Source organism: Silurus meridionalis, chromosome 15 (assembly GCF_014805685.1).
Source record: "Silurus meridionalis isolate SWU-2019-XX chromosome 15, ASM1480568v1, whole genome shotgun sequence".
Lineage (NCBI taxonomy): Eukaryota > Metazoa > Chordata > Actinopteri > Siluriformes > Siluridae > Silurus > Silurus meridionalis.
Window position 1 is genome coordinate 19223917 of NC_060898.1, and position 19532 is coordinate 19243448.

At 36.1% G+C, this 19532-nt stretch overlaps 1 protein-coding gene across 4 annotated transcripts in view; it reads left to right on the forward strand.

Annotated features, from left to right (window-relative positions):
* Positions 1–19532, forward strand: part of slc8a4a (solute carrier family 8 member 4a) — an 89101-nt gene that overhangs the window by 8658 nt on the left and 60911 nt on the right. The window contains exon 1 of one of the 4 annotated variants that reach the window (XM_046868198.1): positions 12877–13009. The exons of the other annotated variants lie outside the window; for them this stretch is intronic. The gene's annotated coding sequence lies outside the window, so the exon portion shown is untranslated. Of the gene's footprint in view, positions 1–12876; positions 13010–19532 lie in introns of those variants that run through there. 4 annotated transcript variants of the gene reach the window in all.

Here is a 19532-nt window from a genome sequence, read left to right on the forward strand (position 1 = left end):
AACAGAAATCTAAAGCTAAAGGAGGCAAATGCTCCCTGAAATTGGGCAGCTCAGAATTGGAAAAAAGGACAATGTTTATATTTTCTTTACAAATGCTCTTGTGCCCTTGATTGTTGAAAAGTATATCAATTGTTTATAAGATTTTTTGCATTAGTATTACGTATATAGTTGTTACTATATACTGTACTTTCCATGTTTGCTTTGTTTAAAAAAATAATAATTTAACACAATTGTATGCTGATTTATCTTAAGTTTGTAATTTAGGGTACTAGTGTAGATTTATTAATTGATACAGATTTAAAGCACTTTGTACGTTGCTCTGGACAAGGGCGTCTGCTAAATGCAACAGATATAAATGTAAATGTAAATATGTATACACCAGTTGGGCATAACATTATAATCACCTGCCTAATAGTGTGTTGGTCCTCCTTTTGTTGCCAGAACAGTCTTGACCCATCGAGCATTAACAGCATTAAGTTCATCACTGTTCCTTCTTTGGACCACTTTTGATAAATACTGACCACTGCAGACTGGGAACAGCCCACAAGAGAGATGTGTTTGTTGAGCACTGAGTTGACTGGAGGGTGGGAAAGTGAAATTGCCAAGTCATTGATCTCAGTACCACACCTTGAGTGGAAGGTGGAGTCAGAAGCCATGGCACTCCATCACTATGCAGAGCACACTTAAAGAAGAGGCAGTTCCTTTCAACCAGTGGCTGCTTATCTTTATGTATCATTCATTCATTCTGGCTCCCTCCGCTCTCACTCTCTCACTCTCTCACTCTCTCACTCTCACTCTCTCTCTCTCTCTCTCTCTCTCTCTCTCTCTCTCCCTCCCTCCCTCTCTCTTCCTTAAGGTTAACAAATGCAATATGTGCAGCATTTGTCTGACTTTGCTCTTCTTTCCTACTCTCCCTGAATGTAAATTAAGAAGTGCTATGTGTACTTTGTGTGGGATTGATGTGGGATACAGCACTGCCGCACAGCCCTATGAGTGTTTCCACACATGGCTGGGCAATCTCAGTGGGTCTGCTTAACATAATACCACAGCCCCCAAAGAGTACTGCTGTTACAATCTGTGAACTACAGACCACATAAACGACTGCATTTTTTTTTTTACCATGGCATTTACCATGGCAAAGAGGATTGAGAGATCAACTTTATTTGCAAGGTTGCAGTACCATTCCCAATTTCTGAAGTAAGCCTGGCTCAGTTGTAGCATGCTTAATTCTTAGATTGGGATATATTAATCTATACACACATCCAGTGTATACTGTATTACAAATAGTTTGCGTCCAGGGTTTTTACGATAGCCTGGATTTATTGCGATCCTGACCAGGTTAAAGCATTAACAAATTACTGAATACATTTCTCAATTGTAAAAATGACATTGAAATAATTTAACACAATGAAGATTGAGTAGATAAAAAAGCCGGAGAGCTGAGTGGGACTGAAAATCTCAATCATTGTATCGCTTTTTGCTTGAGTAAGCACGGCTGTGCACCTGATTGTTTAATTGCACAATTAAAAAAGAAATTGCACATTCAAGATGTGTCACTGATGCTGAGAGCGATTTGAATAGACTATAGACTAAAGCAGACACAATTATTCACAATTTATTGGGCTTCAGAGTAAACGTGAAATTATTGGCATATGCAAGGAGTTCAAATGTTAAATTTCTGATCATGCCATGGTGATTTATGGGCGTGAGTCCAGCAGAGCAAAATTGCTGTGTTCTTAGAGTGGAAGGAATGGCATTATTCTGGAATAAATTTTTTTCTGGTTGCTATTGTATGGTATGGGTGGAATTGCTAGATTTAATTAGGTTAGAATAGATTTGGGAGAAAATGGGTTTTTAAAAATAATTCATTCATTCATTCATTCATTCATTCATTCATTCATTCATTCATTCATTCATTCATTTTTATTCCATCTTTTTCCCAAATTGGTAACACTTACAACACATACTTATATATAAAATACACATTTGCTAACACTGCTTCTCTTTAAATTGCTGTTCTTGCTACATCACAGGGCTTAGCAACTCAACACTCTCAAAGGAAAGCACCAACTGACTGTCAGGCGGAAGAACGTGCCGGAAACTGAAGTGCAGTGAAACGAGTTTTAATGAATATCCACAGGGCAAAAGCAGAAAACGGCAAACCCGAGACAGGGTCTTGATGCAGATAATCCTGAAAATTACAGAGATAAGACAAAAGCCCAAAGAGTTAAACAGAGTCCCGAATACTTAGAACCAAACTATAACACGGAGTAAAGGTAGCTTGGGTAGTCCTGTAATGATCGCCAGCCTAAACTGTAGAACGGACAATGAGCTTGGTGAGGAACAGTGGTTATAAAGCCTGGAGGCTGATGAGCTCCAGGTGAGATGATTAGTACGTTGGAGAGCTGCTTGGAGTGATAGGTGGGTTAAGGGAAGGTGTGGCTGGTGGATCCCTGACACTGACCTCTTCCCCATGCTGCTCTGGTTGGCATGGTTGAATCTAAATTATAATATTATTATAATTATATTATAGTCTCCTGGTTTCCCAGCTATAAAGATAACTACGGCTTTGTAGCGATAAAACCTTGATCTCCCAAGATTAATGCAGAAGCCTTTATGTTGCAGAGACCAGATCAGCCATATATTAATAAAGACCTAAAGAGTCTTTAGATCAAAATAAAAAAAATAGTACAGTATATCATGGTTATCCTGAAATAACACACCCAGACAATTTTACCCATCAGTCCCATGTCACTGATCACTCACAACTGTTTTGTTACACCTAGTTAGCACAGTTTGGGTTGCTGTGTGTGATTGTAAAGCTTTTGCTGATTTTTGGCTGCTCTGTTCCTTGCTGCATTGACCTTTCTCATGCTCCTAATTGTTTTTGTTTCTTGTGTTGCACTCTTACTTATTTGTACAACTTACCAATAAACACCTGCATCGACCATTCGATGTGACTGTTGACTTGATTTTATTTATATTTGTCCAGTTTAACATATGGACAAATTAAGGAATAGCAGTTGTAGTCCAGTTAAGACAAAAAAATGCAGTTTCAGTCCATTAAAAAATGACTAAATGGCAATGTGCAATGAAGCCAATCTGCAAATTAACTGGATAAATCTGTGAATTGTGATAAAGAGATAATTGGGCATGAAGCCCTAAGATGGAATTAGGCCCTGAAAACAGTGCTCTGTGTGTGTGTGTGTGTGTGTGTGTGTGTGTGTGTGTGTGTGTGTGCATTGTTCTGCACATTGTCTAAGAGTTGGAAAAGGTAAACCTGATCCCCTGGTGTTGTTTTTGAACAGAGAGCCTATTGTATACAGGCACACACAAAGAGCTAAATTGGAAATTCTGAGTAAATGCTTAGGGCAAATGCCACCATGCTGCAAGGGCTGCAAAGAGAAACGTGTTGCTTTTGGCTGGTAAATGCCACACGCGGCCAGTTAAAGGCGAGCAGCAGGTGACCTTTTCCAAACGTGCTCAGCCCTGCCTTTAGGTAACCAGTTGGCGGTTAGGCATTTCGATTATAACGTCAACTAAAAATGCTTGCCACAGGAAAAAAAGGGGGCTTGGTATTGAGATATTAAACTTTGAAATGCCTGCTTGATGAAGACATTGACTGCGCTCCCGATATGATGATGGTGATTATGAAAATGGGTACACTGCAGAGAATTTGCCTATTGAGGGAACTCACTGATCTTGTTGGGAGTATTTTGAACAGAGACAGCTGCGTCATTAAAACCCGCCTGAGCTGAACATTTATTAGGCACTTTACAAAACCACTTTTCCCATATCTCACAGCAACACCCCTGCAGTAATGTACCACCATCATTACACAGGCGTACGACTGGTTTTGCAAGTGTATAATATTTTCCTAAAGCTGTGAATGTTGGACCTAAAGATTGCTCCCACCCAGCACTAGGCACGGCCAGAGGAGTGTAAGTGTAATGTGGTCCAACATTCAGCTCAACAGCTCTGGTGTTGCTATATGCATGTTTGAAACAGATTATTATGATACATTTAAAGCAAATGTCACGAGCTGCAAGCCTTCCTACCTATGAGTGCTGCATGCGAGAGTGATGACCATCTAACTTGTGATTGAGTCAGCCATTTGAATTAAACATGCAGGCTGGAACAAAGATGTATTGCCCATCCAGCTGTCTTCCTTTCAACCAGTCCTGCGTTGTCTGAGATTACTCATGCGAGATGCTAATACTTAGCATGTTTGATGAATATTAATGCGTAATCCTCAGACATGTGGAGCATAACAAAGAATTTGAGGAGCCAATATAAATGCATGAGCGTTTAAATGTTGGCTTCAAATGACAAGTATAAACAGAACATAGACATACAGTAAATATGCACATACATATATACATACATACACACATACATACACTGACATAACATTGTGACATTATAACATTATGCCCATAGATGTGAACAACACTGATTATCTCTTCATCATGATACCTGTTAGTAGGTGGGATATATTAGTCAACAAGTGAACATTTTGTCCTCAATTTTGATGTGTTAGAAGCAGGAAAAATGGGCAAGTGTAAGGATTTGAGCGAGTTTGACAAGTTGTGATGGCTAGAACAGCATCAGAGCATCTCCAAAACTGCAGCTTTTTCAGATGTTTCTGGTCTGCAGTGGTCAGTATCTATGAAAAGTGGTCCGATCCAACAGCTCATGTAGGTCAAATTGCTGAAAAAGTTAATGCTGTTAATGCTTGATAAGTCTGAACTGTTTTGGCAGCAAAAAGGGGACCAACACAATATTAGGCAGGTGGTCATAATGTTATGTCTGGTGGGTGGCTATAATGTTTTGCAGAATATATATTCAGTCGTCTGTAGTGGGTCAGGACTCACAAAAAATGGACAATTAAATTTTGGTAAAACATTGCCTGTTATATCCTGCACAATTTTCCACAGCCTAGTTTCAATAAGTGTACCTGCGCATAGCTAAAGTCCATGTTTTTTTTAATCATCTCGAAGCCAGAAGCCTTACTATTCAGTCACCCTTATTTCTTTTCTGTCTCTAAATCCCTCTCTAAAATCTTCTCATCCTCTTCACCCAAAGAGTACATAAAGACCAAATATTCTGAATCGGCTGAAGAATTCAAGTAAAGATTACACTTAAACCTCCATCAGTATAGACAATAATAAAAAAAATGAAAGGAGGAAATGTAAACCAGACACTTTACTGAATGGGATGTTAATGAATGTCATCTAATAATAGATTGATGGTTTTTATCTCTCACAAGAATGAACACATCCGAGTCATAAATATGACCCGAGCCCATATACATAGTGAATTCTCATTATCTTGACAAAGTATATACACCGCATACTCTGCATAACATAACTGCATTGACACATAATTGAGTACAGCCTGGTCTTTTGATGCGACACGATTCGGGCTATCAGTCCCTCTCACATCTGACTATCGATGGCCCTCCTAAGAGTTATTGTTGTTTTATGAAATTACCTGTCATTTTCATTCAGGAGTTTTCTCTCCGAATACCCATCACGGCTTCATTCTGCTATTTCCAGTTTAGCATGCATATGAAGGATATGGAACTTCCCCATTATCTGATCTCAACATGGTAAATGAATACATCCCTAATGATGAAATATAATGCATGGCACATTAAAAAGCCATTAGAAAAGCCTGGCTTCCTTCCACCACAATTACAGAGGGATACTGATGAGAGGCTGCTGTCGAGTCACAACTAACTGATGAAAAGTACAGTTAAGAAAAAACTTTTTACTTTTTTTTCCTATAATAGAAGAGATGCAGCCAGTAGGAACAAGCTTCTCTTCTGTTAAATAATTTGTTGACCTTGTGTAGTTGTTCTATTAAATAGCAAGGCTCAGCAGGTTGGGTGTATGTGTGTGTGTGTGTGTGTGTGTGTGTGTGTGTGTGTGCGATTGATCCACCTGCACTGGCTGTAATAGATTGTCATTACTATGCCTGAACAGGTATTTATACAGTTTCAAGGAATGAAATAGCCTAATAATGGCCTGCTTTTTAATATCAGCACTCGTATCATGGACAGGGGAAAAAGAATAATGCAAGGTATCTATGTTCAAGAATAGACCTTCAGACAAATCTTTCAGCTGGCCTTGGTGACACAGCTGAAGAAAAAAATGACATGCTTTTTCATTTCACTTAAACCTTGCACTCTCAGTTAAACCTCTTGTGCCCAATAAGATTGAGGGAACATCAAACAAATCATGTGTTATTGGGTTTTTGAAGGTTCTATAAATAATGACTGAATTTTCTACAAACAAAATGCTTTCACATCAGCCAAAAAACAAAATGCACACATTCGTATTTGCACAAAACCTGGTTTTATGATAAACGATATGATTTTGCTTTACTGAAATTATGTGGGTTGCAAATGAAAATTAAAAAAATGGTGAGAGCAGTGCTTTAGGCGAAAGTGTAAGGAGAATCAGAAGAATTAATAGTTTCTTGAAGGTGGAGGATACACGAAGGGACATAACAGTGAAATAGATTCCCAAGACGATGGAAGCATGCGATTTCCGGGAAATGATTTGATGGAATAAATTCCGATTTACCACATGATTCCCAGGGACATATTATTATGAGAGGGTGTTTAATGCAAGAAATACTTCTGAGGTACTTCTGAGGTTCGCCAGGCATCGTGTCTAGAATACCGGAATATACAGCATACACTTCTCAAAAAATACACACACTCCTGTCAGGGCTGAGATTCAGTTAGCAATCATTTAGGGATTGCACTTTATATGACATTTTTCAATTATTTAACTTGTCACCACAATTCCCCGAGCTAGCTTCCTTACGTATAAAGCGTCTACTTCAAATTCCAACCACCCCTCCACAGCCCACAAATCCCATCTCTTTTTACATGCCTTTTTCCCCCTCAGCAATGAGTTGTGAGTTCAACATGAACACATATTCAGAGAATACACTTCAAGTTATACATCAACAGTGACAACATGATAATGGTGAAGTCCAGCCGGCTGGTCCGGAAATTAGGTTCTGGTGCAAACACAAATCTCTGAGAGTTAGAGGGTCTTTATCCCACTATCACTTGGGACTTCCAACAGAGATGACTTTGATCCTCTCCCTTTATCACACCTGGGATCCAAGACATGTTGCCAGCTGTGTATCATCACTTCTTTGCTAATAAGAGTTCAAGTTTAAGTTTATTTTTATAGCGCTTTTTTATGGGCAGTGTCTCAAAGCAGCTTTACAGAACATAAGAATTATAGAACAAAAATGTTAATATAAGTAAATTATGTGTGTTTAACCATGCTATTAGAATCAGCATACTGTGCACAAATTTTTTTTGTTTGTTTTTTTGTTTTTTCAAATGTAGTCAGCAGGCATGGAGTGAAATTATTGTACATGAAGTATTTCATCCCCATTTACTGTTATAATAAACTCCACTCTTCTGGGAAGATGTTGTGCTTACTATACTATTTTTGAGTGTCCTGGTGATGATTTGTGCTCATTCAGCCACAAAATTGTTAGTAAAGTCATGTGAGGTGAGGAGGCCTGGGGTGCAGTCAGTGTTAGAATTCATCCCAAAGGTGTTCAACAGGGTTGAGTTCAGTGCCCTATATCAGGAGATCCTTCAGTCCAACCATGTGAAGCATATCTTCATGGAGCTGGAGTTATTCACAAGGGCATTGTCATGATGGAACATGAAAATAAAATAATTTTCTATGTATACTAAGCCTCGTTAGAAAACCTGGGGTCAGCATGCAGGGTCAGAACCATGAAGTAGTCTGTTTGGTGCTAGTTTAGTATTTAGGTTCTTGCTAAAAAAGCCCGCAGTTCTAGATTGTCCATTCCGAGATTCAGCTTTCACATCGTTCTGATGATCAGCCTGATCTAAACCATTACTCTTACTATAAATTGGACAATACTATTTATGTGACATTTTTATAATAATAAAAAAACAAAAAAAAACAAGAGAAAACAAGCTAAATACCAGGAATATTTGAGCCAACCTCTTTTAAATAAATAGTATTCAAGGTGTTTAACTTTGAACAAGGTGCAGGTATGATAGTATTAACAGGCTGATCCCAAAATAATAATCCATGTGAAATTCAATAAAAGCATGGATTTCATTCGGATACGTTTTTAGGCTATACGAAAAAAAAAGAAAAAGGTTCATTTTGGAGATAGAGAAGGATGAATAATTATATCTGTGAAAACTTGAAGGTTTTCTCTTTCCATTTTCTTCCAATTATTTCCAGTTTCTACCCAATAGCTATTTCACCCCATCATACAACAGCTCAACTTTTTTAGCCTTGTCAGGTGTATGCGTAATTTGAACACTGTGTTCACATCAGGCAGTCATTAGGGATAAGTGACACTCCTGTAGCTATAATTAAATAAAGCGATCCCCAAAAACCATCGAGAAAAACCCAGTGGGAAAAGAAACCCAGATGAATTTCATTTCTGGTGCCAGCAGGAAATGAAATGTCTTTAAGTTTGTAAATGAATCCATAGCGAGCAATTCACTGTAGTCATTTTCATTTTCAACTTCTGTCATTATAGCAAACAGTTTGACTTCATTGTTTGTGTCTTCTTACCTGCCAGATGGTGAATTGAAACCACTTTTGCTACTTGAACATCCTAATAAGAAATATCAGTAGGGTTATAAAAAAAAAAAAAAAAAAAGATTGTTTAGCGTTAATTTTCTTCATGCAACTTAGCTTAGAGGCTGTTATTATTCTCTGTGGGTCTGAAACTCAAATTCAGGAGATTATATTCTATTTATATACATGACTGTACAGATGATTCCATTATTATTTTAATTTAAAACCGTTTTGGTAAAAAACGAAAGGCTCAGGAAAAAACAATCGGCTGTTGATGTCTCTAGGGATGATTAAGTATTCTACATGTAATCATATACCAGCAGTCAAAATGTGTGTATATATATATATATATATATACAGAGGTGGCAAACGTACACACATTCTTCACTTCAGGAGAAGATACTTATGTTTTTAAATACTCTGGTAAAAGTTGAAGTACTGACTATACTTTTTTGTATAAGTTAAAGTAAAGAAGTTTGGGCTCTGATATGTACTTAAGTAAAAAGTAGCACTGACCTAAATGCTACCTAAATTCTAATATTTGTTTTATGAAATTGTATTAATTTATTCTCAACAGTTTATTCTCTTCATGTCGTAGCGTTTCTCTTGGCTGCGCTGCTTCCAGTACGTGTATGTGGATGTTAGATTTTTTGTGATTTTGTATAGTATTGATGGTTAATAATATAATATAATATAATATAATATAATATAATATAATATAATATAATATAATATAATATAATATAATATAATATAATATAATGTAATATATAATTGCAACGTGATAGTGGTGTTTTTTTTTTTTTATTAAAACCAAACCCATAGAGCATGAAAACAAAATAAACTTGTAAATGTATTTAGGTTATGATGGTGTTTTAAAGTACATAAATCAGGACACCATACAGAACCTTTGCTAGGTCTACAGACAGACTGTTATTGAGGTGATACCGGAGAAACTGTACCTTGCCTTTCATACGGATGAAATCATCAGAGAATATTTGTTTTGTGAATTGGTTTAATTAAATTTCGAAATTTTTCAACTTTCTATTCGTATATTTATTATGTCTGTGAGGCGAGTATTCACTGATATTCAGGTTGTTTTATTTATGTGTCTGGGAAGAGAGATGACAGAGACGGCCCTGTGTATTTTCTTTATTTTAGAAAAGCACAGTGTTTTTTTGTTATTATGAGTTTATACAAATAAAAGTAGACCCTTTACAGATTTGAATGATTTATTGCTTTCAAAAAAGACAAATTTAAGTTCGCTCGGCATTATGAGAAATAAAATGTCACAATGTTTGTGTTTAGGGACCCCAGAGAGTTCATTGCCAGATGTGTGTATGATGGTGGATTTTGGTGTTTAATTTGAGACTTGGCACATCAATAAAAAACAAATGTTTACTGATTAAAAATATATTTTTTTTATATGTGAGTAAAAAAAGAATGTAGTCAATAAATGTATGTTGTGCTGCAGGTTTTAATTGTACCTCTTTTTATATTTATTTATTTCTATTTTTAATAAAAAAATGTTCATAGAGAAATGCACCCTACATTAATCGCACGTTAATAAAATGAATGCAATTAAAAAAACACGTTATTAACGTTAGTATTTTGACAGCCCTCATTACACAAGAAAAAAAAACTACAGAAATAATATAATTTCTGCCACTCACTGCAAAAAAATACGTTTTGTCCTCAGTTTTAAAAAATGTGTATCTTGTTTATGAGAGCACTTTTTAGTTTCCACAAATTTTAACTGCTTCATACTGCTAGTGACAAAATTTGACTTTGCTGAGAAAGCTGAATTTTTGTGTTGTAATAAAGTCAAATGGCCCTAACTAAGATTAACATGTTTTTTCAAAAAATATGTTAAACAGATGTAGCTAAAATTGAGCCAAGTTGAAACTTCTCGTCAGTTGTTGAATTTAGTTGTGGTTTATGGTGTAACATTGACACTTGTCAATAGGACATCTTTTTTTTTGAGCGAAATAAATTTCATGTTTCTAGCTTTTATATTTTACTTTACTTTATTTATTTATTTATTTATTTATTTATTTATTTATTTATTTATTTTCACCTTACACTATTCATATGACAATTTACCAGGGAACAGGAGACCAGACTAAAGTATAAAAGTAAAGTAAAATATTTTTCTGTGTGCATCAATGTTCAGAAAAATATGAATGCTATAAATGTATAAATAACACACACAGGTTGGAACAAACCCAAAACTCATACACACAGTTGAAATACACAAAAAATCATGCATTTAATAGAGAACTTTAAATGTAAGACAGAAATTGAAGATTAGACTGAAAAACTACTGACCCAAAAGCTTAACAGTCTAATATATTAACTGGCTATTAAAAAAAAGAAAGAAAGAAAACCAAACAAACAAACAAATAAATAAAAAAGCAATCTGTGTCTACTAATAAAATGTTCTTATTACCAATGCAAGAATGATAAATTAGCTCACTACTAACCAACTTTAACCTAACTTTAGGTTAGCTGAAATTAAATAGGTTTCTGATATACATATTTGAATTACAGCAACAACAACAACAACAACAACAACAAAATATTATACTCCAAATAGGTTTTGTACATATTGACTGGAACAAATAAAATCAGATCACAATGTAGAAATCAGACAAGAAAAAGAGCTATAATAAATATATTAAATAAATATTGTAAATGCAGATGTAACTGAGGCATTACGATGCCAAAGATCAATTTGGCTAAACAAAATGTTTATAGTATATGAATCACTTATTTATTTATTTAACATTAAACCTACATGAAATGATCAAATGACATCTTCATAGCAACTGCGTACTAAATAATCAGAACAATGTAAATGTATGTAAATAAGAATTTGAGCTCTTAACAGGAAAAAAATGCACAATAAATAATATTGTGCCTACGGACGTTTTCCTGAGAATGTTCACATTCTCCAGGTAGCAACTCTACCACAGCCTGGTATTGGGTTTCGATCCAGCGGATGGGAACATCTGCTGTAGCCTACTAAATCATTAAGGCATCCAAACTTTTTTAATTCTTCTTTCCCACTTTTTACTCACTCTTACTTGCTCTCATTTATTCTCTTTATTCTGTTTAGTCCAAGCCAAACACACACATACCCACGCTCCCACTTTTCCTACAATGCAAAGACACGTGTATTAATAATTCAAAGCTTTTAAAATCAATTAGATTAGAAATGAAACTCAGTTGAAGGAACTGTAGATTTGTAAAATTGAATAAAAAAAAAATCTGTTTATTTTAAACTCACTAGCTGTTCGGTGCGAAATTGTTCGGTAAGTCATGCAGCAGGTCTTATAGTTCAAAACATTTTTTTTTGTTTGTTTTCCAGCAAATAAGTGATGAAAGGAAAAGCTTTATAAAATTGTATTTTCCTATATGAAACCAAACACTATGCATGCAGTGCCCTTTATGCATCTCTAATAACAATACTTAAGTACATCAATAGCATTTCAAAGCCTTGTTTCAAGAGAGCTCGTCGTTTTCTAGCAAAAACTATGACCCCAGTCGTTGCTAGACTTTCCATACATTTTTCAAAGCTTATTTGTTTTCTCTATATCTATTTATTTAGTAAAAAAAAAAAACTACAACATTTCTGATCAAAGGGATTTGAAAATGCTGCAGACGTCCATCTTGAATAATTCTAGAAAACAAAAAAAACAACAGCAGTTTATAGCCATATTAGGTTTAGTAATGTTACATTTTATACTATCAGGTTGTTCGTAGGTTATTACTGAATGCTTTCATGTTGTTTGTCCATCTGTAAGTGGTACAGTGTTTGCAGAATGAATGTCAAATTACCATTGAAACCATTAAATTCGATTCTGAAATTTATCCAAACCAGAACAAGGTCGACACAAGGTCAGATGTCAGACAGCTTTTTTTTGCCTGTTTTATGTCTAGCTAAAATTTTTGCCACCAGTCTATACGTGTGTCCAAGCATCTGTTCGAGATTCTCATTAGTGCGATATCTCATGAGCTGAGTAGATTTTGATCCAAACATCGTCAAGGTCGACACAAACCCAAATGTCTGAAATAGTATTTCTTCAATGGTTTCCTTCGCATATGAGGTACTTTTTTTCCATGTTACAGCATAATGCTCATAATTTAGGTTTACAGTCAACTCCTGGCTGCTGTGTCACAGTTTTCAGCATTATAATGTTTACTGTAAATGTTGGCTAACGTTCTTGACCTTTATTCTGTATGATTTATCAAAGCTTGTCAGTCTAGATTGGGGTTTAAGCACAGGTGTTGGAATGGTTGTCTGAAAGCGCCTGCATCCGTGTTCTCAGCATTGGAGTTATGAGATGATGAGGAGAACCCTCTTTTAAACTTCAAGAAATCAAGTTTATTTGATGGATAAGGTTAGTCATTCCGGATTTGAATATGCTCTGTGTGTTGATGTAATTATAATTTTTAAAAAAACGCTTGCTAAACGTATCCAGGAGTGAATTATACGAGCTGTGTGTTATACCGAATGTTAAGAATGTCAAGGTGCCCCCCTATCTCTTGTGTGTGTGTGTGAATAAAAGTGAGTGAGAATATGTCACTTACCCTGCAGGGAACCATTCTTGATCTGAATCATGATAATGGTGTACATGTTGTTACACAACGTGTAACCTCATACCCATGTAGGAGTGTGTGCACTGGTGTATCTCTGAGCACCAAAGCTAAAGATATCATCATTGGAAAAGAGGTGACATACAGTGGATTAGAAGGTGCTGTGATTTGTACAGCACAGCAGTATATGTGGTGTAATTAATGCATTAGTGTCATTCTAATAAGCTTTGTAGCTCTGGAAGTTTTGGGAACACCACCAATAACCTCATGCTAACATACTTATTGAAAATCCAACAGCTGCCCAACAGCCAAAGCTTACAGCGACAAGCCAAATAACTATACTTTAGTATCAACCACTAATATATGATGTGCATAACCATGCTTTCTTGAAACACCTTCAAATAATGGGGTTTGGTTGAAAAATGGAAGTAGGAAAAGCCTCTGAGTAAAACACCTAGAATATGGATGGAGTCAGTTTGTCCACAAAGTGAACCTGTGAACCGGTGAATTGATTAAGCTGTGTTGCTACCAAACGGGGGGTGGGGGAAGCTGCAGGTATGCTGGTAGTAGGGTAAAACAAAACACTGTGTGCAGTAACAGAACAATGATCAATGACACGGTGGTGATCCTTTGCCTTGGGCATTTTAGCTTACTAAGAAACCTGCTATGCAATCCTTCCCGGAAGCTTCAGGTTAGACTGTATAGAGTTAGAATATGATTTCCTTCTCTTAAAGAATGATTTTTTATTGCTTGGTAATGTTATTTATCTCATTTACACACTATCACAAGCAAGTCCCTCTAGATGGGTTCCCAGTGAGAGTAGAGTGTACTACTAGAATACTGCAATGTTGGCCACATTAAGCACACAGCATGCTACAGAACGTATGTGAAACCAGCCATCTGACCATCAATCAGATGGCTTCCATTCAAATATGACACTTTTTTGTCACATTTTTTTGAAATTCTTGATAAAATACAAAATATGAAAGAATTTGAGATTGTACACACACAGTATTTTCACATCATATACTGTCACAGCAAGTCTTCCAGGTCCTGAAGCAGAAAAACAGCCCCAGACCATCACACTACCACCACCATATTTTACTGTTGGTATGATTATTTTTTTTCTGAAATGCGGTGTTACTTTTACACCAGACGTAATGGGACACACACTTTTGTCTCGTCACTCCACAGAGTATTTTACTAAAAGTCTTGGGGATCATTAAGATGTTTTCTAGCAAAACTGAAAAGAGCCTTTATATTCTTTTTGCTCAGCAGTGGTTTTCGTCTTGGAACTCTGACATGCAGTCCATTTTTACAGTCTCTTTCTCATGGTGGAGTCATGAACACTGACCTTAACTGAGGCAAGTGAGGCCTGCAGTTCTTTGGATGTTGTTGTGGGGTCATTTGTGACCTCTTAGATGAGTCGTCAGTGTGCTGTTGGGGTAATTTTGGTCGGCCGGTCACTCCTGGGAAGGTTCTTCACTGTTCAATGTTTTTGCTATTTGTGAATGTAACCGAGCGTTCATGTAGGGTTCGCCTAAACACTTTATATTGAGTAAAAAAACAATAAACGAGATTATCCAAACTCTTCAACACTTTATTCACACAGCATCACCTTCAGCCCGAGGTCACCGACCCTTTAGCACCCCCAAGTGCGCATGTCCCTTACCTATCTATGGCAAGCCCCGAGGGGAAAAATGGATTACACACACAATGAGCACCAGTCGATCCAGAATTAGTACAGCATAACAAAATTCAATAAAGTCTGTTACATGAATAATGGCTCTCACTGTGGTTCACTGGAGTCCCAAAACTTTAGAATTGGCTTTATAACCTTTTCCAGACTGATAGAGCTCAATAACTTTCTTTCTCATTTGTTTCTGTATTTCTCTGAATCTCCGCATGATGTCTAGCTTTTGAGGATCTTTTGGTCTACTTCACTTTGTCAGGCAGGTCCTATTTAAGAGACTTCTTGATTGCGAACAGATGTGGCAGTAATCAGGCCTGGTTGTGGCGAGAGAAATTGAACTTAGGTGTGATAAACCACAGTTTTAACAGGGGGCAAACACTTTTTTAAAAAGCCCATGTTGTTCATTTAAAAAGCTTCATTTAAAAACTGCATGTTGTGCTCACTTGGGTTATCTGTTACTAATATTTAAATTAGTTTGATGATCTGAAACATTAAAGTGTGACAAACATGCAAAGAAATAAGAAATCAGGAAGGGGGCAAACACTTTTTTACACCTCTATATATCAATCTGGATAATAAACTGTTACTTTTCATTAACCACACATTATTTACAAATAGAGAAAACTTGGAACAGTGGTAAACTTTCCCAGAAGTAGCCAGCTTACCAAAATTCCTTCACAGTGATGTGAAAAATTAATTACAAGTTATTGCAAATGCTTCATTGCAGTTGTTTGCCACCAAAAGTGGCACATCCAGTTATTAGGTTTGGGGGGCAATTTCTTTTTCACTAAAAGGTTTGGACATTTTATTTATTTTTTATAAATAAAATTAGCATTTGTACTTTCTACTGCATTTTCTCAGGTTTCTGTGAGTTGTCTGTAAGTGTGACAAATATGCAAAAGAAAAAAAAAAAAAAAAGAAGGAGGGGGTAAATACTATTTCGCAGCACTGTAGGTATACATCCAAATGCTAAATACAGTGAACATGAATAAGGTACACCAAGAAACATGCTATGGTTCACCGAGGTGCAGTGCCTTGTGGGAAACATAGTCTCTATCCATAACCCTGAAATCTATCTAACTTCACAACTTCATGTAATATGTAGGTGCCATTGTTCCACTACATGTTGCTCTGGATTTTCATTTGTCTTAGAAAAACAGGGTGTAAAATAATTTATTACTGTACTTAAGTACTATTTTGGTAAATCTTTGGCCACTGGTATTCAGACTCATGTACTCATGTACATTTTGAAGGTAAATTATACATTTCTACACTGTAGTATTTAATTTTGTTCTTCAAAGTACTGTATGTACTTTGTATGTAAGGTCTAGTGAATATGTATAGTAATTCCAGGAATGAGAGGTACAAATAATACACTTTATATTGGGGTTAAATATCCAATATATAAAAATATGTGCTGTATATCAGCAGTGCAAACTTCATGGTGGACTAAAGCTAAAACTACAAACAAAAGACACATTGTTATTTAGTTCAATATATATATGTTTTTTTTTTTTTAATCAGAAATCCAAAGAAATTCATAGTCAAATTCATCAGTCAAATAAAACTTTGTGCAAATGTGCTAATTAAATATAATTATTTTGCCTCCTGTTTGATTTGTTTCTTAAAACTAAATGAAAGTGTAGCCTCAATTCTCAAGAGGAAAGTTGAAAAATTACCACCAAGACACTGCTGAGCTGCCATTGATGAGCCCTTGACCAAGGCCCTTTCCTACTCATGTCTATAAATAAAATTATTGTAAATTAGATAAGGGTCAAATGGTAAATTTGTTAGCTCAATTTGTCAATCATTTATTTTACCAGAGTTATTTGACTTTATTATTATTATTATTAATTTTATTATTATTATTATTATTATATAAATCTTATACACACTAGCAAAGCCATATTTTAAGTTAAGTTCAAATATTTGGTGACATTTTTTACTTTTACATTGAGTATGATATTGTCATGTTGAAAATAAGTGACATGCACCTGGTCCTGTCATGTCACTGATGGTGGGAGTGCAGGGTTGAGCGGCAAATCCACATAAATAGCAGACAGGATTTATGGAGGTGGGCCGTATACTGCATTCTGGGGTGACGTGTTAGTCAGAAAGTGTGGTATTTAAAATAAATTGTGTATTTTTTCCGGAACTCAAAATAACAGCCGGAGAAGCTACAGTTTCCTACAGTTGTGTGGGTATGGGTGGTGTTAGGTTGAAGGTTTATACTGCAAACTTGTGTGTCTAAATAGGACTGGATTGTGCATTAGATGTAACAAAAAGGTCAAATTTGACCCATTTTTGACCTATAAACCCCTTATTGAAATGGTCCATAATGTGCAAAATAATGACATTTTTAAACCTTGTATGCTTCTGTACAAGTGTTAAAATTTTAAGCATATTGAGGATCAAATTTCACACACTTATTTAAGCAGATTCTCGATTTACCAGTGAGGGTGAAATTCTGGAAAATTGTGGTTTTAGGGGAATTATAAAAGTGTTAAACTGTACATGCAGTTTGTGTGTTTTTGCATCTGCTGATCTTTCAAGAAGAGCCAGCAGACGGAGATTTGGAGGAGAACGTTTTGGAGCAGGGGGACAACTCTGAGTTTGAGGGAGATGAGCAGACAGCAAGGAAAACACCTATAACCAGGGACACTACATTCAGACTGGCAGTAGAAAATATAATTCCTAATTCTGTGGTCTAAAATTTGCTACAGGGTCTAAATTGACCTGGAATACACTGTGAAGGTGATGAATGTGAACAGTATGTAAGGGTTAATAAACTTGTGAGAGTTAATCCTAAATTATGATCTGAAATTGAAAGGGATTTACAGCATTATTTTTTTTTTGTCTGTCATTTTTTATATCTGCCTTTAGCCACTGTTGGTTGAGTTAGCGGCTACAATGCAGAATATACACATTACATTGTGTTTTATGTTGTAGTTGTGCTGCATAGTGTAGTAGTGTGCATGTGTGTGTGGAGTCGGTGCGTGTGTGTGTGTGTGTGTGTGTGTGTGTGTGTGTGTGTTTTAGCCAGATACACTAATTGAGGGGAGACTCTGTTGAATGCACACAGAGGATTATAACCAGAGAATTTAAATGCTGCTATTACTGTAAGCTTGCATTATGTGCACATGCACACACACACACACACACACACACACACACACACACACACACACACACACACACATAGATGTGCACACGCACACACAAGCGATTGTGTGCACAATGTTGGAACAGCATCGACAATATTGTATCGACAGTTAATGGAATGCATTTGTGCTGAGTGGTGAATAACGGTGCTGAGTTAGTACTTTACAATTGTGTGTGTAGAGTGTGTGCAGAGTGTGTGCACAGGCATAATACAGCGCATTCATCAGGTCATAATTTTATCTCATGCCAAAACCTAAATCTTGTTATATTTGTCAAGAGATTATGAATATTACATTCCCTAAATCTCCAACAGATCACAGATATTTTGGTGATCCTGCACAATGCTGTTAATCCCTCAGGCTGAATACAGATCGCATCGGGAAAAATCGGATTCAAAACAATGGGACTGAATCACCGACCCGAGCAAACAGAATTTCCTGTTTAAATGTGAAGGTGGTTTCTGGGGAGTTCACAGCAGAAGGATGTTTATCTTCCGTGTCGAAACCAGGAACTCGGCAGCTCCTGTAAATCAACGCTGATTCATTAAACTTCAGAAACCGCATACAAGCTGTTAGACAGACGATCCTAAAAAACACTTGAGGCATCCAAATGTACCTGAATAGGAGTGTTGGATTTCAGTCACGCTTTAACAAGATTCTGTCTATCGCTCCTTTATTTGTTATTTACTTTATTTCCTCATACCATGTGTCCTGAAGAATGACATGAAACACTCATTTATACAAGCATTGCAACATTGAACTAGTTGAAGGAAAGGTTCCAGTTTCCAGTAGTTTCAACCACAGAGGATGGCCAGAGGCAAACAAAAGCTTTCATTAATATTTTATACATTTTACTGCAATAGAGCTCAAATATTATATTATGATATTTAATGTTTTTGCATAGACCTTATAGGTAAATGAGAATAAGGAATTATTATTGTCATCTGCTTAATGGTGTGGAAGAGTTTGGTGGAGATGCCATTCTGCTCACCATGTTTGCAAAGAGGGATTATTTGAGCTGTTGTAGCTTTCCTGTTAGTCTGATAACCATAATGCATGAAAATCAAAAACCAGGACTTTCGGAAATACTCATATCAGCCGATTTGGCAAGTTTTGTACTGATGTAAGGATGTATTGATCTTCAATGCTAAGAATAATTATCACTCTCATAGCAAACGCTACATGTCGCAGCACGTCATGCTACAGCTAGATTCTGTGATTTTATGTTCTGTGTTGTTTTGGTTTCTTGTCATGACTCTACTTACTGTATGTCATATAATTTGTTGTTTCCCTCACATGTCTTTATTTAAGTTTATTTGTACCCCAGTGTTTTTTTGGTTTGTTGTTCTGTGTTTTGCTGCCTGTTCTTCCTGAACTTTCTTTTTCTGTCTTTCAATTTCCCATTTGTTTTGCTCTGTTTGTGTTGTTCGTTGTCCACTGCTTGTTTTACAATCAAGATTCTACATCACATTT